Genomic DNA, 25909 nt, shown 5'->3' with positions numbered 1-25909 from the left:
CGCTCCATGCGAATCCATCCCACCTTCCATGTCTCAAAGATAAAACCGGTTACCACCAGCCCACATTATCTCATCGTTAGCCCTGTATAAAGACCCGGTCCAGCCTTCACTACTCTGCCAGATCGTAGCTTCAGTTTACCGTATGATACGCTTCCAGCTCCCCTACCTAATTACTACCCTGCCTGTACCTGCCTCCTACTTACCCCTGTTTTTGCCTTTACCCCCCAGTACCCCTACCGGACTCCTGCTACCTGCCCTCCTGCCTGCCTGCCCTACCTGCCCTCCTGCCTGCCTGCCTGCCCTACCTGCCCCCCTCCTACCTGCCTGCCTGCCCTACCTGCCCTCCTGCCTGCCTGCCTGCCCTCCTGCCTGCCTGCCCTACCTGCCCTCCTGCCTGCCTGCCTGCCCTACCTGCTCCCCTCCTACCTGCCTGCCTGCCCTACCTGCCCTCCTGCCTGCCTGCCCTACCTGCCCTCCTGCCTGCCTGCCTGCCCTACCTGCCCTCTTGCCTGCCTGCCCTACCTGCCCCCCTCCTACCTGCCTGCCTGCCCTACCGGCCCTCCTACCTGCCTGCCTGCCCTACCTGCCCTCCTGCCTGCCTGCCCTACCTGCCCTCCTGCCTGCCTGCCTGCTCTACCTGCCCTCTTGCCTGCCTGCCCTACCTGCCCCCCTCCTACCTGCCTGCCTGCCCTACCGGCCCTCCTGCCTGCCTGCCCTACCGGCCCTCCTGCCTGCATGTCCTACCTGCCCTCTTGCCTGCCTGACCTCCCGGCCTGACCCCCCGCTTGCCCTACGACCATTCTCTGCCTACCCCCTTAAATAAATCATACTTTATTTTACCTTAACCTGTCTCTGTCTGTGTCTGCGCTTGGGTTCCCTATCTGACCGTCACACAAGGGTACACATAGTCAATCCTAACATCACCACTAGACAACCATAGGATACCTCTTACATTTAGACAAGGGTACACACAGTCAGTCCTAACATCACCACTAGACAACCATAGGAGACCCCTTACATTTAGACATGGGGACACACAGTCAGTCCTAACATCACCACTAGACAACCATAGGAGACCCCTTACATTTAGACATGGGGACACAGTCAATCCTAACATCACCACTAGACAACCATAGGAGACCCCTTACATTTAGACAAGGGTACACACAGTCAGTCCTAACATCACCACTAGACAACCATAGGAGACCCCTTACATTTAGACATGTGGACACAGTCAATCCTAACATCACCACTAGACAACCATAGGAGACCCCTTACATTTAGACAAGGGTACACACAGTCAATCCTAACATCACCACTAGACAACCATAGGATACCTCTTACATTTAGACAAGGGTACACACAGTCAATCCTAACATCACCACTAGACAACCATAGGATACCTCTTACATTTAGACAAGGGTACACACAGTCAATCCTAACATCACCACTAGACAACCATAGGATACCCCTTACATTTAGACAAGGGTACACACAGTCAATCCTAACATCACCACTAGACAACCATAGGATACCCCTTACATTTAGACAAGGGTACACACAGTCAATCCTAACATCACCACTAGACAACCATAGGAGACCCCTTACATTTAGACATGGGGACACAGTCAATCCTAACATCACCACTAGACAACCATAGGAGACCCCTTACATTTAGACAAGGGTACACACAGTCAATCCTAACATCACCACTAGACAACCATAGGATACCTCTTACATTTAGACAAGGGTACACACAGTCAATCCTAACATCACCACTAGACAACCATAGGATACCTCTTACATTTAGACAAGGGTACACACAGTCAATCCTAACATCACCACTAGGCAACTATAGGATACCCCTTACATTTAGACAAGGGTACACACAGTCAATCCTAACATCACCACTAGACAACCATAGGATACCTCTTACATTTAGACAAGGGTACACACAGTCAATCCTAACATCACCACTAGACAACCATAGGATACCTCTTACATTTAGACAAGGGTACACACAGTCAATCCTAACATCACCACTAGACAACCATACTCTTACATTTAGACAAGGGTACACACAGTCAATCCTAACATCACCACTAGACAACCATAGGATACCCCTTACATTTAGACAAGGGTACACACAGTCAATCCTAACATCACCACTAGACAACCATAGGATACCCCTTACATTTAGACAAGGGGACACACAGTCAATCCTAACATCACCACTAGACAACCATAGGATACCCCTTACATTTAGACAAGGGGACACACAGTCAATCCTAACATCACCACTAGACAACCATAGGATACCCCTTACATTTAGACAAGGGTACACACAGTCAGTCCTAACATCACCACTAGACAACCATAGGATACCCCTTACATTTAGACAAGGGTACACACAGTCAATCCTAACATCACCACTAGACAACCATAGGATACCTCTTACATTTAGACTGTACACACAGTCAATCCTAACATCACCACTCGACAACCATAGGATACCCCTTACATTTAGACAAGGGTACACACAGTCAATCCTAACATCACCACTAGACAACCATAGGATACGTCTTACATTTAGACAAGGGTACACATAGTCAATCCTAACATCACCACTAGACAACCATAGGATACCCCTTACATTTAGACAAGGGTACACATAGTCAATCCTAACATCACCACTAGACAACCATAGGATACCCCTTACATTTAGACAAGGGTACACATAGTCAATCCTAACATCACCACTAGACAACCATAGGATACCCCTTACATTTAGACAAGGGGACACAGTCAATCAACCACCTGCTTCAGTGCAACAAGAATTGGGTTAACTAGTTCCTATGATTAAGTAAGTGACTACAGGTGGTCAGAATCAGATACCTGGTTGAAAGTAAAATACTTTGAACATCCCTGCATATATACATGAAAACACAAAAGGGCATATCAATTCAGCACATTTATTTATACATTACTTGACACCATGATGTCAATGGGAAAAGATCGGCGCAATGCTACCAGCGATCATTCCAAAACGGAGATAACCGAGGCTGCGTTCGTAAATACGCTCTGGAAATCTGATCACCACTCATGGAATGCCTCTTGTCCAATCAAATTACGTGGTCCCTTTAGGACGTTGCACCTAGCGTGCGTTCCGGCGCTCTCAGAGCAAAATTACAAGTATATCCAGCTGCGGACATCACGCGCATCACCCGGACGCTTGATGGACCATATTTGGTTGGAGCGCGTCATCATACCGCGCCTGCATATTTGCATATTGCGCCTGCATATTTGCATATTTGGTTCGGACTACGTCATCGCCTTACTACGGTGGAAACCAAATAAACACATTTCCAGCAATGGATTCTACAGTTAGGCCCATATATATTTGGTCACAGACAGAATTTGTGTTATTTTAGCTGTTTACCAAAACATCTTAGTTACAGTCATACACAAGTTACAGTCATATAATGAATATGAATGAATGAATGAATGAATGAATCTTTATTTCGAACATGATTTAAAAATAAAAATTATAAATAACAAATAACTAATATGTAGAGTACAGTCCTATCAATTGTTCGAAAAGGAGTAGGAAGAAGCCTGTCCTACCCCTGTTTATACTTAACAATTATGCTTACATTATATAATCCAATTCATTAATACATATATTTCAGTATCATCCGTTCTAATACTTTTTCATTATTAATATTGACACAAAATAAATAAATAAACATCATTTTTCTATTCTTAATACTGAAACAACACAAAATAAATAAATAACAAACATCAGTATCCACAATGTAATACAGAAGAAAAAGACACAGAAAACCACACCTTAGTTTCCAGAAGATTAACAACCTTCCCTTTCCTCATTTTGGTATTTAACAAAAAAAAATAATTTAAACCTTTTTTTAAATAGAGCAATATTTCTGCTTTCCTTCATATTTTCCTCTAGCCATTCCATATGGTAACTCCGTAGAATGATATGCACCTGCTCCTGAGATGGGTGCGAGCATAACCCTTGTTAAAGTTGTGGTTACCTCTCAAATGACCTCTCCCCTTTTCCCTCTCTATAAATAATTTGTTAATGTTACGTGGGAGTTCTTGAGTCTTTGCTTTATACATTAACTGTGCCAATTTAAATTTGAATAAATCCATGAGCTTTAAGGCATTTGACATTAGGAACAAGTTATTAGTGTGAACACGATATCCGACCTTATGTACAATCCTCATAGCTTTTTTCTGTAGTGTAATCAATGGGTTTAAAGTGCTTTTATATTCATTTCCCCATATCTCCACACAGTAACTCAAATAGGGTAAGACAAGACAACAATATAGAGTATACAACATCCTCTGTTCCAGAATATGTTTTGCCCTGCACAATACTGCAATACTCCTTGATACTTTGGATCTAACGTATCTTATATGAGATTTCCAACAGAATTTACTGGGCTTAAAGTGCAGACTCTCAGCTTTAGGTTAGGGGTATTCACATCCAAATTGAAGGAAGGGTTTATGAATTATAGCTCTTATATATAATAACCAAAAGTAATTAGACAATTGACTCAAAAGCTGTTTCATGGGCCAGTGTGGGCTATTTATTCCTTCATTATTTCTTTATCAATTAAGCAGGTAAAAGGTCTGAGTTGATTCCAAGTGTGGCATTTGCATTTGGAGGCTGTTGCTGTATTTGAGAGCTCTCAATGCAACTGAAACAGGCCATCCTTAGGCTGTAAAAACAAAACAAAAATCCATCAGAGAGATAGTGGGAACATTAATACTGGCCAAATTAACTGTTTGGTACATTCTGAGAAAAAAAGAATGCACTGGTGAGCTCGGCACCACAAAAAGGTCTGGACGTCCATGGAAGACAAGAGTGGTGGATGATCACAGGATCCTTTACATGGTAAAGAAAAACCCCATCAAAACATCCAGCCAAGTGAAGAACAGTCTCCAGGAGGTAGGCATATCATTATCCATGTGTACCATAAAAGAAAGACTTCACACAAGCAAATACAGAGGGTTCACCACAAGGTGCAAGCCATTCATAAGCCTCAAGAATAGAAAGGCCAGATTAGACTTTGACAAAAAACATCAAAAAAAGCCAGCCCTGTTCTGGAACAGCATTCTTTGGACCGATGGAACTAAGATCAACCTGTACCAGAATGATGGGAAGAAAAAAGTATGGAGAAGGCTTGGAACGGCTCATGATCCGACGCATACCACATCATCTGTGAAAAAACGTGGAGGCAGTGTGATGACATGGACATGCATGGCTTCCAATGGCACTGGGTCACTAGTGTTTATTGATGATGTGACAGAAGACAGAAGCAGACAGATGAATTCTGAAGTGTTTAGGGATATTCTGTCTGCTCAGATTCAGACAAATTCAGCAAAGTTGATTGGATGGTGCTTCACAATACAGATGGACATTGGACAATGACTCAAAATATAGTGTGTAAGCAACCCAGGACATTTTTAAGGCAAAGAAGTGGAATATTCTCCAATGGCCAGAGTCAATCACCTGATCTCAACCCAATCAAGCATGCATTTCACTTGCTGAAGACAAAACTAAAGGCAGAAAGACCCACAAACAAACAACAACTGAAGACAGCTGCAGTAAAGGCCTGGCAAAGCATCACAAAGGAGGAAACCCAGCATTTGGTGATGTCCATGTGTTCCAGACTTCAGGCAGTCATTCCCTGCAAAGGATTCTCGACTAAGTATTAAAAATGAACATTTTACTTACAGTACAGGCCAAAAGTTTGGACACACCTTCTCATTCAATGTGTTTCCTTTATTTTCATGACTATTTACATTGTAGATTCTCACTGAAGGATGAGGAAGGATGTGGAATGATGTACTTAACAAAAAAGTGTGAAATAACTCTAAATATGTCTTTAGATTCCTCAAAGTAGCCACCCTTTGCTTTTTTGTTGTTAATAAAATATATTTTTGTTGTTAATAAAATATATAATAATAATATTAAATATATATATACATATATATATATAATAACATATTATTATTAACACATATTATATTAAATATTATTATAATATATTTTATTAACAACAAAAAAGCAAAGGGTGGCTACTTTGAGGAATCTAAAATATAAGACAGTTATTTCACACTTTATTGTTAAATACATAATTCCTATGTGTTCATTCATAGTTTTGATGCCTTCAGTGAGAATCTACAATGTACCAAATAGTCATGAAAATAAAGGAAACGCATTGAATGAGAAGGTGTGTCCAAACTTTTGGCCTGTACTGTATGATTGTTAATTTGTCCAATTACTTTTGAGCTCCTGAAAATAGGAGACTGTGTATAAAAATGGTTGCAATTCCTAAATGTTTCATACAATATTTTGGTTCAACCCCTTGAATTAAAGCTGAAAGTATGCACTTCAATTACATCTTGATTGTTTCATTTCAAATCCTTTGTGGTGGCATACAGAGCCCAAATTATGGAAATTGTGTCACTGTCCAAATACTTCCAGACCTAACTGTATATAAATAAAAGAATGTCAATGACCCCAGGTGTGGGACTTTATTAGGTCAAACAGGTTTGAGGGGTCAGGCAAAGGACTTGGTGGAGTCAGGCAAGGGTCAGGCGATCATCGTTGTAATCCATGGAGCAGGGCAGGAACCGTGGTGCAAGGTGCTGGGCTGGAGGTGTCCATGGTGCTGAGTGCCCACTGATGAGCTAAATAAAACATTCTATTTCTGATGAGTCAACAGCACTAGGGCTCCTTCACAAAACCCTTACTGGAATCTTCATACACTCTGTGAATTAGTCTTTACTTTCTGATGAGTCAACAGCAATAACCCCATCCAGTGCGACATGTAGATAGCATATATTTAGAATATGTAAAATGCAAACACCAGAAATGCAAGAAAGTTTATGAGGTATACCAAATGGAATTAATAACAAGTGTTACAACCCTTCTGTCTAGAGTAAAATAAGGGCCTAACAGGGTAGAGTGCAGAATGTACAGGTGTGTTGCAACACAAATGGCAAAAAAAAGTGTACAAGGGATCAAATCAATTCACGTTTTATTTGTATAGCGCATCTCACAAGATGCGACTCAATGCGCTTCAATCAAGACATCATTGCTGTTTGCACTTTATCGCAAGTGCTCTTTCAACATTGTCTCTATGGTCTTTCAGCTTCCTTTTCTGTTCTTTGCTCACATTTTCGACCATATAATGGTGAGACAGCTGCTTCTCACTGTTGAGACAAAATGTTATAAAGAAGTGATTAATAAATAATTTAAGAAACTCACATTCATCAGTGGTTGCAAACTGTCATGGAAATTGTATTAGCACTCTCCTCATGTTTCCAGCTTACCTCAAGTCATACTGTGGTCCACATGTATACATTTCCATGGCTTTCTCATTGGAAACACAGTTTACAGCTGCAATGGCGTGGACTGTTGCCTGTGTCATGAAGTGATTAAAGCCACACGTTTACCAGTTATAGTAAAATGTAGACATCTAAGAAGGTTGTGCCATGTTGCAGGTCACAACTAAGCAAGACCTGATATGAGCAAATGGCATTATAAGATCCTACTGGATATTGACCATGAGTTAAAGTGTGACATATGTTATAATATGAAATATGTAGTCTATAAATAAATAAAGTGTCAGTGAATTGTCACCTCTGGCAGAAGCACATCAATGACGAATGCCACCGGATCAGCCAATGTTGTCTGTGTTTTTTTTACCACTCCTGAGAGGAAGTTAACTAGTCTGTCCATTTGGTCATCATCGTCAAAGAAGATGACGCCTGTGGCCTTCTTTTTTGCCCAAAGAGATTTAACTTGTCCTGCCATGATTGCCTGCAAATACTGTATATAGTTTGTTGGGAGGATGCTCTATGTAAATGTACAATCACTACACAAATATAAAACATTTCACTTTCATTATTTATATTATGCTTAAATGTGTCACTTTACTTAGACATTTCAGTTGCAAACTCACTTCAAGATGTTGCAGTAAGCCTTTGTCCTGAGTGATGAAATCCACTAACAAGTCATTGGTCACTCTTCGTTGGTGTTGGGCTTGTTGAGCCCTTTCCTAAAATGTAATAATACAGTGCTTAACCATGTTACAATGAAAAGGTGCAGTTAAGTACTGAATGAGTCACTTTCTTTCCTTGATCATTTGCACTTCCTTACTTACCTCAAGTGTCTTGATAGAACGTGTGGTTTCACTATCCAGGCTTCTGACATCTTTGTCCATGGTAACATCACTTTCCTAAATGGATACACACATAAGCATGACTATGTGTACAGCTGTGAATGGTGGATAGTATGTTTGTATGCAATAAACTTCATTCACACTAACCAATTCTTTAGGAGGAAAGCTGTAAGGCCTCTTGAAGTACGCGTGGTCCTCGTCAGTGTCCAGTGGCATCTGTACAGAGTCCACCATTATTGCCAGTATGTTTTACATGAAAGGGTTAACTACTTCAAAAAGAGATCCAGGCTGGATTCAGAATGACACAGTACCACTAAACATATTGCATGTGCCATAAAGTTGCATGGAGTATGTGTTTTAGGAGCAGTAGCCCATTCAGAAACAGGCACACGGTCATAGATACTTAGTGAGAGATGCACTGACCATGGTGTTGCTTGCATGCCTCCTTTTAAGACTTGAATAGGTCCTGGATACAGGTGGGACACTGTCGTGAAGGGTCGCTCTGCCTTCCTCACTAAAGTGAGCAAACTTCCTTCCAAATCTGAAATTAACACACATTCTCTTCACCGGAAGGTTGAATTGTAGGGCCAGGTGTTATCCTCTTGATAATAAATGTACAAATACAATTATTATTTTTGTAGCACTGCAGCATACCCTTCCAGCCCAAGGTTTTCCACCAGGACAATACACCACCACCTTCTCAGGAGAGACATGTCATCCTAAAGAAAGAGCAGTTACTCAATTTGCATTCAAAGTCTTATAGCATATCTGTTATGTAGGACTAGATGTTGATATCCCTCGATAGATACATACTTAAGGCACCGATGAGACTCTGTGGTGTTCAAATGAGCGATGGCATCCTTTGGGTTGTCAAGTGGGCGCCCTCCTTCATGAATGTTTCGCTGATAAGCCCACGACACCTCCAGAGGGTTCAGCAGTGAATCCCAGCGTCCTAGGTTCACTCCCTAGATGCGATCAGCTCATTTGAACGCCCGGGACGAGTCCTTTCTCTTCATCCACAGCCACTGGCTCCCCTTTTCAGCAGCCCTGGAGAGGTCCTTGATTGCCTGCCGGTGGGTCTTCCCTCGCACTCCCATCTCCTTGAGTAGCCTGGATGTTGAGGTGGCTACGAACCCTCTGCAGCCTACTTCCACTGGGCGTACCTTCGCTGTCCAGCCTTGTTGTTGGGCATCTGCTACGAGTTCAGTGTACCTCAGCCTCTTCCGCTCGTAGGCCTCCTCCACTGCACCCTCCCAGGGCACAGTGAGCTCGATGATGTAAACGAGCTTGAGCGAGGCTGACCACAGCACAAGGTCTGGTCGCAGGTTGGTGGCTGCGATCTCAGCTGGGAAGCAGAGTTTCTTGTCCAAGTCTGCCAGCAGCTTCCAGTCCCGTGCTCTGCCCAGCTGCCCAGTGTCTGGTCTTATGGTGGTGAGGCTGGCTTGACCCTTGCCCTCCCGAACAAATGGTGCTGGCTGCCGCCGGGATGACGGGGGAGGAAGGGCGTTCACACTTGTCCGTTGACTTTCCAGCACTGCTGCAAGACACCTTAGCACCTGGTTGTGCCGCCAGGTGTAACGGCCTTGGGTGAGGCTGGTCTTGCATCCCACTAAGATGTGCTTCAGTGTTGCTGGACTTTGACATAGAGGGCACGTGGGGTCTTCGCCATACCACTGGCTTAGGTTTGCAGGAGAAGGCAGGACATCGTAGGCAGCCCTGATGGTGAAGCTCGCTCTGAATGCCTCCATCTCCCACAGATCTTTCCAGGAGATCTTCCTCTTTTCCACTCCTTCCCATGCCATCCACTGCCCTTGCTTTGCCTGCGCCACAGCTTGTGCGCGCCTTCCTGCTTCCTCTTCCCGACGTACCTCCTGGACCACCAGCTTGCGTCTCTGAGATGGATTGGCCTTGCTCCAGGCCGGTGTACTAATCCCGAGGCCAAGACCACTCCTCCCTTCCTGCACTCGGCCCACAATGTCCCTGTGTCTGAGTGCTGCCTTTGCCTGCTCAGTTGCAGCCAATGGGGTCCACTTCCTCCCAGTGGCCAGGATGGGGGCAGCTTGGGCTACAAATGGATCATTCGAATCCAGAAGCATCATCTCTAGTCTGACTTTGGCACACTTGTACTCCTCTGTCAGACTGGAAATGGGCAGGTGTAACATCCCTTTGCCGTAGAGCCCAATGCTGCTGAGGCACCTGGGAAGGCCAAGCCACTTCCTTGCATATGAGTTGACCAGTCTCTCCAGCTTTTCCACCTTTGAGAGAGGAACTTCATAGAGGGTTAGTGGCCACAGGAGACGTGGAAGTAGTCCATACTGCATGCACCAGAGCTTCAGCTTGCCAGGAAGCAGGGTTCTGTCGATGTTCTCCAGGCCGCTGGCTACCTCCTTCCTGAGCTGCTCTACTTGCTCTTTATCTTTGAGGGAGGCATCATACCAACGACCTAGGCTCTTCACAGGCTTCTCGGAGACCGTTGGAATGGGTTCTTTGCCAATGTGGAAGCGGTGGTCTGACAGCTTCCCCTTGACAATGGAGATGCTTCTGGACTTGCTCGGCTTGATCTTCATGCGAGCCAACTCAATGTTTTCCTGGAGCTTTCTTGGTAGCCGTACTGTGCAAGCCTTGGTCGTGGTGAGTGTTGTGAGGTCATCCATGTAGGCTCTGATCGGCGGCAGCCTCAGCCCAGGTCTTATTCGCTGTCCGCCAACCACCCATCGAGAGGCCCGAATAATGACCTCCATGGCCAGGGTGAAGGCCAGCGGGGAGATGGTGCAGCCGGCCATGATTCCCACTTCCAGATGTTGCCATGCTGTGGTGTACTCTGCTGTGGTCACGCAGAGCTGGACGTCCTGGAAGTAGGCCTTGACAAGGGTTGTGAGAGCTGGTGGGATCCTGAAGTAGTCGAAGGCTGTCCACAGGAGGTTGTGAGGGACTGAGCCAAAGGCATTCGCGAGATCCAGGAACACCACGTGGAGATCCGTTCCCTCCTTCTTGGCGACTTGGATCTGATGCCAGATGACACTAGCATGTTCGACACACCCTGAGAAGCCTGAGATGCCTGCTTTCTGGATTGACGTGTCAATCAGGTTGTTTCTTTGCAGGTATCCTGCCAGCCTATGAGCGACCACGCTGAAGAAGATCTTTCCCTCGACATTTAGAAGGCTGATCTGCCGGAACTGTCCGATTTCTGTTGAGTCCTTTTCCTTGGGGATAAGGATCCCTCCGGCTCTCCGCCAGGACGTTGGTATCGCCTTCTTTTGCCACACAACTTTCATCAGCTTCCAGAGGAATCTCAGGACATCTGGTGCGTTTTTGTAGAGCCTGTATGGAACTCCGTTGGGACCTGGAGCTGACGCGGCCCTTGCTCTACGCACAGTGTTGCCTACATCACTCCACCTGGGTGGACTGATATCTAGTTCGTGCTCTGGTGGATTGACTGGTGGCATGTCAGGTGGGAGCGTGACCTCTTCCTGGTGTCGGTCATCTGTGCAGCCCTTTTTCAGATGTTCTTCCATGTGGGCCTTTGCCACTGAGAGACTTCCGCTCTTCTCCTTTGTGAAGAGAGTCTTCACAAATTTGAAAGGATCTTTGTAGAAGCGTGATCTTGTTTGCTCCTTCCTTCTGCGCCTCTTCAGGAGGTTTTCAGCTCTCCTCAGTGTTGCAAGCCTGCTCTTAATCTCTTCCTGCAGCAGGTTTATTCCCTCCTTCTCCTCCTCTGTGTCCTTCCTCCATTGCTTCTTCAGCTGCCTCCTCTCCTTGACTAGTCGGTCTATTTCTGTCTGCCTTCTGGACTTGGTGGGAATTGACTGAGTAGATCGTTTGCCTTCGACCACTCCGAACTGTTCCACTCCATAGGCATAGATGAGGTTGCCCATTCTCTCCAACTTCTTCATGGTGGTGCCTTTGATCCCTTCTAGGATGTTGCAGAGATCAGTGTTGACCTCCTTCCACAGCGTCTTGTTGCAGGACTTTGGCCACTTGACTAATGGCCTTCGCCCCTGGATCTTCTTCTCTGCTGGTGGTCGTGATGTGTTGGATTCAGGTTGCTCTCCTGTGCCTTGTTCTTCCTCCTCTGGGATATTGATATAATGGGTTCTTGTTTTCTTAATACTTACAATGCTGAAGTCAAAGGTAGCCTCCATGGCGAAATACTAGGCATACTGTAATGAGAAAAGACACAAAGACAAGATTACCATGTGACAGCTTATAACTCAGTGAGAAGGTAGTCACACACATCCAATGAAATGTACATGGCTGATAACTCCAAAGGAAAGTGATATGAGAGGTCTGCACACATGAATGTTCCTTAATACCTTTTATTGCACACCTTTTTATTTGAAAATGCACAAACAGAATGTTGGTCAGGTCTAAGTGGTGGTCAGTCATTGTTACATACATTTACACATTTTTTGATGGTTTTAAGGAACAATCAAGTGTGCCATATCACTTGGTGGCATTACCATAACTCACCATTATCATGAAGACACCACAGTCATTGCCACTGGTCTGCCTCGGAAGCCCCTGTACGAAGAAAAGTTACAGTTAGAGAATAGTAGGTAATTATGACTATAGCTATAATATGATAGTAACATTCAAACAATACCTCCAAATCCAGACCAGTCTTCTCTGTCCAGGATCCCGCAACAATTTTCTCAGCAACACCCCTGGGCAACCAAGAATAAAACTAAGTCAAACAAAGAAGTACACACCTCCTACAGGAGAGAAAAAAGGAACAACATTCGTACCACTGCTGCTTCAGAACCACTTCACACCATGCAAGTCGGTCGATCATGCTTATTTGCAAAAGTTCAATGAGGAGGATTTCTCTGTGTCTCTCTTTCCTTGTGTTGGAAATGTGTCTATTTAAGTCCACTCCAGCTTTCGGGAAGCCAATCCTTTCTGAATGTTGGACAAACAATCAGTACATAATGCCTCCTGATTGAACACAAGTCTTTAGAAATGGCAGTAACATTAGACAGGTCAGGGGACCGCCAGGACACACATCATAGGCAGGTCAGAGGACCGCCAGGACAAACATCATAGGCAGGTCAGGGGACCGCCAGGACAAAGTTCATAGGCAGGTCAGGGGACCGCCAGGCAGGTCAGGGGAACGTGACTGCCAGAGCAAAATATATTTGGGGCAACCTTAATAGTGTTCTGTAGGCTTCAGAGGTGAATCCCCTTGGAGTTTTGAAATACTGCGAATCTAGAAAGAACATTTCTTTCTGGTGTGGCCTCATTACCTACAGGGAATAACGCATTCTGGACAATAAGCAAAAAGGACACTTTGGGGGTAATACAATAGACACAAACTCACAAGCAAATGGCATATGAAGGTTAAAGCTGAGAAATGCTCAACTACATTGTATGTCTTTATAATCTACTACTCTGGATGTCATATGTTGCATATAAAGTTATGCTCTGTATATATATATATGGGTATAGTACACTTACACACAGGACAAAGTGGCCTGGAACCCACAGTGGAAGGATAAGGGCATCCTTCTGATCAGCATGTTCCTGTTCAAAACCATGTACTGCATTTATCATTTTTATCCAACACTTAACTGGGGTGTGCATGATTATGAATTACATGATAATTTGATGAAGTCCTTTCTCATACATGTAGTGGTTTTTTTGGCTTAGTGTTAGGAAACCATTTAATTTACCTTGATGAAATCAAGTAAAAAAAAAAAAGACGGTATTTAGGACCAACACAGCTAATGTGCTGATGTCCCATGAAGGGCATGCCAATTGTAATGCTGGATACACTGTTGTCTACATAGCTGTTTATCTTATTCAAATACCGGCTCAATCATTTGACTTACTGGGAAATGGCTCATGGGATCACAGTTGTGGGGCTGGACCCACGTTGCGGTTACATGAAGGTCAGCAATGAAAACCTCCTTTCCCTGTAGAATTCAAGTGCATCTAAAATTAGTCAATGCTAGAAAATGGTACGTAAAACATATGGCTGAGTTCCAGCTATCTATTAAAATCACAACAAGGCATATAAGCCACAACATTACCTTTTCATCCAGTCACTTCAACAATCAACTATCCTTAGTATAAACATTTCTTGCATAAATGATTTGAAAAAAACATACCTTCATAGTAGCCATTTGGTGAATCAGCCTGAGGCAAGCGTTTCCTGCTAAAATAACACAAATTCTGTCTGTGACCAAATATATATATGGGCCTAACTGTAGAATCCATTGCTGGAAATGTGTTTATTTGGTTTCCACCGTCGTAAGGCGATGACGTAGCCTATGCAATAATGCAGGCGCGGTATGATGACGCGCTCCAACCAAATATGGTCCATCAAGCTTCTGGGTGATAGGCGTGATGTCCGCAGCTGGACCCTTCTCGCAAATTCGCCAACGGAGAAGGGTCCAGCTGCAGACATCAAATCCATCACCCGGAAACGTGATGTACCATTTGGTTGGAGCGCGTCATCGTAAGCGCGTCGGTAAGTAACCGCGAGAAACCGCGAGATTTTGAAGGATCTTAACGCAAGAGAGATTTTAAAGGACATTTAACACGAAGAGGAAGAAGAATTACAAATACAATGGCAAATGCAGCTCAGGTGATAATTTCGAAATATTATTAATGAACGTTATAGTTTTCAGATATGTATTTATTATTTAGGTTGTTGCATGTGTTACGCATTTGGCTGTTTCACACGTAGTTTTGTTTGCTCACTTTAGTGAGGAAGGCAGAGCGACCCTTCACGACAATGTCCCACCTGTATTCAGGACCAATTCAAGTATTAAAAGGAGGCATGCAAGCAACACCATGGTCAGTGCATCTCTCACTAAGTATCTATGACCGTGTGCCTGTTTCTGAATGGGCTACTGCTCCTAAAACACATACTCCATGCAACTTTATGGCACATGCAATATGTTTAGTGGTACCGTGTCCTTCTGAATCCAGCCTGGATCTCTTTTTGAAGTAGTTAACCCTTCCATGTAAAACATACTGGCAATAATGGTGGACTCTGTACAGATGCCACTGGACACTGACGAGGACCACGCGTACTTCAAGAGGCCTTACAGCTTTCCTCCTAAAGAATTGGTTAGTGTGAATGAAGTTTATTGCATACAAATAGGGTGTTAGGTACCAATTTTAAAGATTGCTTTTGCTGGTACAATTGATATACATTGTTCTAGAGTATACTCTCAGAAGCACAGAGCACTTTGTTTTATGAAGATAGGACATACGGTTGCTGAGATACAACCCATTTTGTGAACCGAGACAGGGTCAAAAAGGTCGCGCACCTAACAATGGACACCTGTCTTCCGGAATGGCACCAAATGGACCTTTTTATCACTATATTTTACATACTTTACTTCATAGCTTAAGATAGGTTGGTCACACTGTAATGACATTTTCAGGGATGATAGAAACTACTATGCATGACATTTAAAATAAATAAATATGAAAATAGTATGCTAATTAAATGAATAATATGCAAATGTACATGTTAATTTACGCAGATCTGTGGGAAAATCTTGATTAAAAACCGTTTTAACAGCTCCATAAACCCCAATCACTTAAAATAAAGTGTTAACTTATTATAGTATACTATTATAGTATAAGTAACATTGCTCCCTTTGTGTTGAACATGATTTTTAGTAATTGTGATAATTACTAAATCCATATTATGAAAACTATTTCTATAATAGGCGAATCAGTATTGTGACCATGCTGAGTTATGAAAAGCCCATATTCATGTAGGCTAACTATTTATTTATTTATTTAATAAACAATGAGTTATAATCAAAGATGATATATGATCAAAGGACAGCTAACACTCAATAGGCTTAGCCCTTAGCTGTACTATAGACATTGTTTTATATTATGACTAAACCAATGTCAAATGAAAGAAATTAGATTCCAGACATTGTATCAAATCAAATCAAGTTTTATTTATATAGCTCATTTCTCACAAGATGTGACTCAATGCGCTTCACATACTGACAGAGCCACAAGCAGGCAAAGGTAAACAATCTGTACACCAGCTGCTGCCGCGTTGCTCCACTGAAAGCCCGCTGCTGTTTCAGGCTGCGGTGGCTGTCACCATAAAAGAAAACCCGGATCGCATCACGGATCTGGATCAACCACCAACAACCTGTATATCAAAATTTAGCTTAGAACTTGCAGTTTCTAACTAGCTATGTTGTGAATACATATCTGTAAGAAATCCTGTCATAATATCGAAGTAAAATGGTTCTTACCTTGTATTTCAGTCAATATTCGTTGTCTGCTTTCACAACACACTTGTGGAGGTCGGGATGAGTCTTGCCAAGGAAAACTCACTTGACTCCAGTCCAGTTTTTATTACTGCAGTTTGCGAAAGAAAGAGATTTGGCCACACTAGGTTTTGCGGGGAGCATTAAAAAGTGAAATCTCATGAAACCGAGCGTTCTACGGGTCTGTCGCTGTAAACATGATCTCATAACTTATGATTATTAAAACGGACATTGACAAAATAATACAACACTTTAAAAAACACATAGAGGTATATTTTTATGTTGAAATGTGACAATATATTGTCATAGAAATGCCACAAAAGTGCATTTGATATTGTAGTAGCATGTTATTTTTGTAGAATTATTCCTAGCGTCCACATTCTGTCACACAGTGGTGTGCCGTCAGGGCCAGCAAGGCCTTCTCTGCTGGCCTAAACATCATCAGAATATACATTTTATTTTAATATATTTTTTCCACAAATATGTATTAATGATTCCCCATAGTCTATTCTCTTCATTTCATAGCTTTCCTCTTGGTTGCGCTGCTTCCAGTCTCCGATTGAGATTTGGAGGACTGGCCTTTATGTTAGAGCTTTTATCCAATCAAAATGTGTTGCTAGGGGGCTCCAAAATCTGCCCGCCTGCACGCTAAACGGTGCCGCGGATTCGACCTGTAACTTAACGTTGGAACGAGAAAACCTGTGGCGTTCCTGGGAAAACCTACGTAGATGCGAGCAAAAGCAACAACGGCGCCTGCTGTAAGGCTCAATGATGTCAGCACCCAGCACGTCTTTTGATTGGATACGCACTATTGATACGCACTATTGATACGCACTATTGATATTCACTATTGAGATGCGTAACTATGCCGGTAGATGTGAAACTTTTGAAAGTGCGCAGGGAAACGGAGCTCAACAACGAAAGCTTTCGTTGACTGATCGATAATACTGATCGATTGTGTCCTGTTTTTGGGTAAACAATAACTTTCATTTAGGGGACACGATAAAAGCGCCGAGTCCACAAACAGGAAACTACGTTGAGCTTCTTTCTTTTCTGGCTGAAAACAACCCAGATTTACATTACCACCTGTCCACAAACAAAGTGTTTACTGGGACGTCAGGCAAAATACAAAACGACCTGATTTTTGCTATTGCTAAAGTGATGGGAGAAGAGATCAAAATGGAGATTAAAAAGGCACCCTTTGTCGCTATTATGGTGGACGAGACGACAGACGTGGGTAATGTAGCAATCTTAAAGATGTTAGTTTAACACTCTTCATTGTAAATGCGGATTTATTTATTAAAAATGCTTCGGAAATATTAATATAACTCTGTTGTACTTGTCTGACTATGTTAAGGTGATGCAACGCCCGGTTATACTGTGTTTCTGTCTAGTTTCTAGAGCCATGGCGTCATAACGATGGTATTAAGAGGTAGAATAATTCAGGTAGGAATGTGTCGGACATCACTGAAGGCCTAGGTGTGAAATGCACCGCCCGCCACTGCTGTCACGTGACCTAACACCCTAACAAACATACTATCCACCATTCACAGCTGTACACATAGTCATGCTTATGTGTGTATCCATTTAGGAAAGTGATGTTACCATGGACAAAGATGTCAGAAGCCTGGGTAGTGAAACCACACTTTCTATCAAGACACTTGAGGTAAGTAAGGAAGTGCAAATGATCAAGGAAAGAAAGTGACTCATTCAGTACTTAACTGCACCTTTTCATTGTAACATGGTTAAGCACTGTATTATTACATTTTAGGAAAGGGCTCAACAAGCCCAACACCAACGAAGAGTGACCACTGACTTGTTAGTGGATTTCATCACTCAGGACAAAGGCTTACTGCAACATCTTGAAGTGAGTTTGCAACTGAAATGTCTAAGTAAAGTGACACATTTAAGCATAATATAAATAATGAAAGTTAAATGTTTTATATTTGTGTAGTGATTGTACATTTACATAGAGCATCCTCCCAACAAACTATATATTTGCAGGCAATCATGGCAGGACAAGTCAAGTCTCTTTGGGCAAAAAAGAAGGCCACAGACGTCATCTTCTTTGACGATGATGACAAAATGGACAGACTAGTTAACTTCCTCTCAGGAGTGGTAAAAAAAACACAGACAACATTGGCTGATCCGTCGGCATTCGTCATTGATGTGCTTCTGCCAGAGGTGACAATTCACTGACACTTTTTATTTATTTATAGACTCCATATTTCATATTATAACATATGTCACACTTTAACTCATGGTCAATATCCAGTAGGATCTTATAATGCCATTTGCTCATATCAGGTCTTGCTTAGTTGTCACCTGCAACATGGCACAACCTTCTTAGATGTCTACATTTTACTATAACTGGTAAACGTGTGGCTTTAATCACTTCATGACACAGGCAACAGTCCACGCCATTGCAGCTGTAAACGGTGTTTCCAATGAGAAAGCCATGGAAATGTATACATGTGGACCACAGTATGACTTGAGGTAAGCTGGACAGTGCTAATACAATTTCCATGACAGTTTGCAACCACTGATGAATGTGAGTTTCTTAAATTATTTATTAATCACTTCTTTATAACATTTTGTCTCAACAGTGAGATGCAGCTGTCTGACCATTATGGTCAAACATTTGAGCAAAGAACAGAAAAGGAAGCTGAAAGACCATAGAGACAATGTTGAAAGAGCACTTGCGATAAAGTGCAAACAGCAATGATGTCACGGGGTAACAAAGAAAAGAACCTGTCTATTTTTGTTGCTGTCTCTTCACACAGAACCTTTTTATGTGTGTTCTGTTTCCCTCCTGGCGGTAGAAGCGCACCATTTCTGTTGTTCCTACTCCTCAACTATACACACGCTGCTGGTTAGCAGTGATTGGGGACTGGGAGTGACACTGTTCCCCTTTGCTCTCTATTTAAGGCACCAGCAAACAGTAGGAGGGGAGAGTGGTTTGGGAACGAGGGTTACGTACAACGAGACAGAGAGCGACAACGAGACAGAGAGCGACAACGAGACAGAGAGCGACAACGAGACAGAGAGCGACAACGAGACAGAGAGCGACAACGAGACAGAGAGCGACAACGAGACAGAGAGCGACAACAAGACAGAGAGCGACAACTAGACGACCACCAGACGAAAACCTGCTGAGTACCAGAGGGACCTGCGACGTTGGAACGAGAGAACACCTGATACACGCCACAATGCAAAAAGTTAATCTAAGTAAGTAATTAAATATCTTAAATCAAGGCAATATAAGCTTGTTTTCTGTCTGACTGCACCAGTTTTAAGATATCTCTTACTTGTTTTAAGACAATCTTGGCAAGTGAAATTTTCCTGTTCTGTTGGCAGATAATTTTGCTTATTCTAAGTAATATTTCCCCTATTTTTATTGCTTTTTTTCTTGTTTTTGAGAGCTGACTTTTTGGCGCCGAGCTGTGGTCCCGAGCAGAGGGACGACTGGCCACCAACGGAGCTGTCCGTGTCTGACCACTGGGGGTTGTGATTCCAGAGGCCTGTTGGGAAACTTGGGAGGGTGCAGCCAGCGCCCTTCCCAAAGTTAAGTGACTTTTTGTTTGCTTACTTTGGAGGTTGAGGGCTAACCCTACTGTCTAGCATAGCTGAGAGCCAATTGATGGACTGTGGACTGTGTGGTTGCCTGTCACTCGTGCAACCTGCTGAGTCACTCTTTCCTGTCCTCAGCTAAGTGATTGGAGCCACGCTGGGTCGTGAGGATGCGCCGGACCTCCCCATAGGCGACGGGGTACAGTCTGGAGTCAACCCTGGGCGGAGCCCCGGTCAAGAGTTTATCGTACTATCCTATCCCATCGGACCCTGCTGTTTTTAAAGAGCCTTTTATACTGTTCCTGGTCTCTGACATCACTTATAAGATACACACCGGCTAGACCCCTACGGTCTAGTGGCACTTTTCCTTGATGCACAGTGCACAGGTTTTTTACCCTTGCGTCCTTTTGACGAAGCTATCAGTGGAACCTGGACACTGGACACAACACTGAACACTACACTATACTGGACACTGAACATCTGTCATTACGTGAAGCGCATTGAGTCGCATCTTGTGACAAATGCGCTATACAAATAAAACTTGAATTGATTTGATCCCTTGTACACTTTTTTGGGCATTTGTGTTGCAACACACCTGTACATTGTGCACTCTACCCTAGGCCCTTATTTTACTCTAGACAGAAGGGTCGTAACACTTGTTATTAATTCCATTTGGTATACCTCAAACTTTCTTGCATTTCTGGTGTTTGCATTTTACATATTCTAAATATATGCTATCTACATGTCGCACTGGATGGGGTTAGTGCTGTTGACTCATCAGAAAGTAAAGACTAATTCACAGAGTGTATGAAGATTCCAGTAAGGGTTTTGTGAAGGAGCCCTAGTGCTGTTGACTCATCAGAAATAGAATGTTTTATTTAGCTCATCAGTGGGCACTCAGCACCATGGACACCTCCAGCCCAGCACCTTGCACCACGGTTCCTGCCCTGCTCCATGGATTACAACGATGATCGCCTGACCCTTGCCTGACTCCACCAAGTCCTTTGCCTGACCCCTCAAACCTGTTTGACCTAATAAAGTCCCACACCTGGGGTCATTGACATTCTTTTATTTATATACAGTTAGGTCTGGAAGTATTTGGACAGTGACACAATTTCCATAATTTGGGCTCTGTATGCCACCACAAAGGATTTGAAATGAAACAATCAAGATGTAATTGAAGGGCATACTTTCAGCTTTAATTCAAGGGGTTGAACAACAATATTGTATGAAACATTTAGGAATTGCAACCATTTTTATACACAGTCCCCTATTTTCAGGAGCTCAAAAGTAATTGGACAAATTAACAATCATACGTAAGTAAAATGTTCATTTTTAATACTTTGTCGAGAATCCTTTGCAGGCAATGACTGCCTGAAGTCTGGAACACATGGACATCACCAAATGCTTTCCTCCTTTGTGATGCTTTGTCAGGCCTTTACTGCAGCAGTCTTCAGTTGTTGTTTGTTCGTGGGTCTTTCTGCCTTTAGTTTTGTCTTCAGCAAGTGAAATGCATGCTTGATTGGGTTGAGATCAGGTGATTGACTCTGGCCATTGCAGAATATTCCACTTCTTTGCCTTAAAAAAGTCCTGGGTTGCTTACACACTATATTTTGGGTCATTGTCCATCTGTATTGTGAAGCACCATCCAATCAACTTTGCTGAATTTGTCTGAATCTGAGCAGACAGAATATCCCTAAACACTTCAGAATTCATCTGTCTGCTTCTGTCTTCACATCATCAATAAACACTAGTGACCCAGTGCCATTGGAAGCCATGCATGTCCATGTCATCACACTGCCTCCACATTTTTTCACAGATGATGTGGTATGCGTCGGATCATGAGGCGTTCCAAGCCTTCTCCATACTTTTTTTCTTCCCATCATTCTGGTTCAGGTTGATCTTAGTTCCATCGGTCCAAAGAATGCTGTTCCAGAACAGGGCTGGCTTTTTTAGATGTTTTTTGTCAAAGTCTAATCTGGCCTTTCTATTCTTGAGGCTTATGAATGGCTTGCACCTTGTGGTGAACCCTCTGTATTTGCTTGTGTGAAGTCTTTCTTTTGTGGTACACATGGATAATGATATGGATAATGATATGGATACCTCCTGGAGACTGTTCTTCACTTGGCTGGATGTTTTGATGGGGTTTTTCTTTACCATGTAAAGGATCCTGTGATCATCCACCACTCTTGTCTTCCATGGACGTCCAGACCTTTTTGTGGTGCCGAGCTCACCAGTGCATTCTTTTTTTCTCAGAATGTACCAAACAGTTAATTTGGCCAGTATTAATGTTCCCACTATCTCTCTGATGGATTTTTGTTTTGTTTTTACAGCCTAAGGATGGCCTGTTTCACTTGCATTGAGAGCTCTGTTGACTGCATGTTGTGCGTATACAGCAACAGCCTCCAAATGCAAATGCCACACTTGGAATCAACTCAGACCTTTTACCTGCTTAATTGATAAAGAAATAATGAAGGAATAAATAGCCCACACTGGCCCATGAAACAGCTTTTGAGTCAATTGTCTAATTACTTTTGGTTATTATATATAAGAGCTATAATTCATAAACCCTTCCTTCAATTTGGATGTGAATACCCTTAACCTAAAGCTGAGAGTCTGCACTTTAAGCCCAGTAAATTCTGTTGGAAATCTCATATAAGATACGTTAGATCCAAAGTATCAAGGAGTATTGCAGTATTGTGCAGGGCAAAACATATTCTGGAACAGAGGATGTTGTATACTCTATATTGTTGTCTTGTCTTACCCTATTTGAGTTACTGTGTGGAGATATGGGGAAATGAATATAAAAGCACTTTAAACCCATTGATTACACTACAGAAAAAAGCTATGAGGATTGTACATAAGGTCGGATATCGTGATCACACTAATAACTTGTTCCTAATGTCAAAAATATGAAGAAAATATGAAGGAAAGCAGAAATATTGCTCTATTGCTCTATTTAAAAAAAGGATTAAATTATTTTTAATGAAAAAGTATTAGAACGGATGATACTGAAATATATGTATTAATTAATTGGATTATATAATGTAAGCATAATTGTTAAGTATAAACAGGGGTAGGACAGGCTTCTTCCTACTCCTTTTCGAACAATTGATAGGACTGTACTCTACATATTAGTTATTTGTTATTTATTATTTTTATTTTTAAATCATGTTCGAAATAAAGATTCATTCATTCATTCATATGCATTATATGACTGTAACTTGTGTATGACTGTAACTAAGATGTTTTGGTAAACAGCTAAAATAACACAAATTCTGTCTGTGACCAAATCCATTGCTGGAAATGTGGTCATGGTTTCCACCGTAGTTTACACCGTAGTAAGGCGATGATGTAGTCTATGCAAATATGCAGGCGCGGTATGATGACGTATGGTCCATCACGTTTCCGGGTGATAGATTTGATGTCTGCAGCTGGATATACTTGGGTTGAGGGGCTCACCCGGGCTATATTTCTGGACACCCCTCCAGAAGCCACGTCATCGTCTCGTCATCTAATACCGACAGACCATGCATCCCGTTGGCCCAAGTATCCTATAGTATCCATCTGCGCGCAACAAATCCAACACCCGGAAATGTGTTGGGCCACGTCATCGTAAGCGCGTCGGTAAAAGAAACCGCGAGAATCCGCGAGATTTTGAAGGATCTGATAGTTCGCTAGAAGAAGAATTACAAGTACAATGGCAAATGCAGCTCAGGTGAGAATTTCGAAATATTATTAATGAACATGTTATAGTTTTCATATATGTATTTATTATTTAGGTTGTTGCATGTGTTACGCATTTGGCTGTAGTTTTGTTCATCTAATTGGGTAATTCTATGTGGTTTAGCGTTATCAGATATGAGATTAGATTCAACTTTATTGTCATTGCTGAGTACAAGTACCAACAACAAAATGCAGTTATGCATATAACCAGAAGTGCAAATAGTGACAAAACAAAGATAAACATGTACAGCCGGCAGGGCTAAAAAACGCCGCGCTCAGGTGGGGGGAAGGGAATGACTTTCACGTGGTAATTATTACAACTAACACTAAGTTAAAGATGAACTATATGCTATTTTCGAACTTTGGTAGTGTGTTCACTGTTGTATGTAGGTTGCACATATAATATTTTGAGCTCAGGTCACATATTTTCAAGCAAGATGAATTAAAGGAATGAAATATTCAATTTAAAGGAAATGAAAGTTATTTGGAGTCACATTCGATACATTCACCTAATTATATTTTATTCTTCCATAGACCAACATGATGTTTCCAGATGGACAATATCCTGCGCTTAAGAGATTGGACTTGGACACATTCCAGTGTCCATGTTGTCACAAGGCAGGGAAGTACCCTGCTCTTCTATCTCATATGCAGTTCCACCATAGTTCTGCTGTGAAATATGGAGGTAAGTCCACCTATATATTATCATGTCATCATTTGAATTTTAAATGGTGTTAATGTGTTATTTCTGTGCCCCAGCACATCCTTGGTGTAAATTAGTTTTAGATCAGACATTGTGGGCTCATTTGATGTTTGTGTGAGCTTTCACATTCCACATTAGATTTATATTACGGTTCTGACCTGTTAGCAACGCTGAATTAATTACCTAATGTGGGTTTAATTATTAATTCAAATGCAAAAGTTCAAGTTATAGGCATGGACCCTATGTTATCGAATTTTTATTTAATAAAAGTTTGGGCATTTAGCAGACGCCTGTTTCCAAAGCGACTTTTAATCAATACATTTGACTAAGCAAGTGAATCATCAATTCACCAGTCGTAGCAGGAAGAGTAATCTACCTCAGACCAGGGGTCTATTATTGTTAGTGACATGATTATGTATTGTTCTCACAAACACCTTTTTTCAAATTATGTATTTACAAAAATACAACTTATTGGTATGTTTCTAGTAGGCCTATCTTCTAAATCACTTTCTTTATTTCTTTTAGGATATGCTTTTTATAAATGCCACTGTGACTGTGTGACCAACAGCCATTATCACTGTGGCTTTTGCCCCCGAGTCATTATGCGTAAGGAGTATTTTCTTAATCACTTAAAAAAGTGTTGCACTCAACTCCCAGCTGCTGTGGGGACGACGGCTCCAGCAACTACGTCTCAGACAGCCCCCCAGATATCGAGGTCAAGGTACCAATCAACAACATGTTGTTTTTGTAACTTAGTACTCAACAAGAAGAACGTCAAGAAGCACATCGAAAGGTACCACTCATCAAATCCATTAGACATTACAGCAAATCACCATCTACAATCATTCTGCATAGATAACAAAAAGGGAATGTTTGCTGTTTCCAAGACCTTTAGGGGTCCTGTGCACTGGATTCATGTCCAAAAATGTTCCTGGGGTAATAACCAGGTAACCTGTGAATTAGAGACATGCAGCAAGGCATATGACTATGCACGTCGAAGTAGCCTATCGGGTTTTGACTGCAACCATGTTCGGTCCTTGGTGTACTGTCCTGTGAACACCAAGTCAGCCATTGATCTTGATGAAGGGATTCTCTCAGAAATGGTCCTGAACAAATGGTTTAGCAAGGACACAGAGAGTGTGTGTCTGAGAAGGAAGCTGGCTGCTGGTGAAGAAGCTGCACCACTCAGTGTTGAGGTGAACCCTGGCCAAGAACAGGGACGCATTTTCTTTTCAGTGTTGGAACCACACATCTCCTCCTATTCAAGATTGGGGAGGGTCATGGTCCACTATGAACATTCCATAAACTACTGTTGTTGGTGTCTTCATGATAATGGTGAGTTATGGTAATGCCACCAAGTGATATGGCACACTTGATTGTTCCTTAAAACCATCAAAAAAATGTGTAAATGTATGTAACAATGACTGACCACCACTTAG

At 42.4% G+C, this 25909-nt stretch overlaps 3 long non-coding RNA genes across 3 annotated transcripts; all 3 read left to right on the top strand.

Annotated features, from left to right (window-relative positions):
• Positions 1 to 18061: 18061 nt before the first annotated feature.
• On the top strand, positions 18062 to 18967 carry LOC308175594. Its single transcript, XR_013937964.1, has 4 exons — positions 18062 to 18137; positions 18243 to 18338; positions 18476 to 18655; positions 18879 to 18967. It is a non-coding gene; the product is annotated as an uncharacterized lncRNA (long non-coding RNA).
• Positions 18968 to 19398: 431 nt separating this feature from the next.
• LOC308175593 lies at positions 19399 to 20414 on the top strand. The gene is made up of 3 exons (XR_013937963.1): positions 19399 to 19447; positions 19538 to 19699; positions 19892 to 20414. It is a non-coding gene; the product is annotated as an uncharacterized lncRNA (long non-coding RNA).
• A 3306-nt stretch (positions 20415 to 23720) lies between these two features.
• LOC308175606 lies at positions 23721 to 25687 on the top strand. The gene is made up of 3 exons (XR_013937968.1): positions 23721 to 23759; positions 24302 to 24452; positions 24996 to 25687. It is a non-coding gene; the product is annotated as an uncharacterized lncRNA (long non-coding RNA).
• The last annotated feature ends 222 nt before the right edge of the window (positions 25688 to 25909 follow it).

Source organism: Nansenia antarctica, assembly GCF_963989245.1.
Source record: "Nansenia antarctica genome assembly, contig: SCAFFOLD_25, whole genome shotgun sequence".
Lineage (NCBI taxonomy): Eukaryota > Metazoa > Chordata > Actinopteri > Argentiniformes > Microstomatidae > Nansenia > Nansenia antarctica.
Note: the sequence above shows the minus strand (reverse complement) of the source record. Positions and strands in the feature narration are given on the sequence as shown.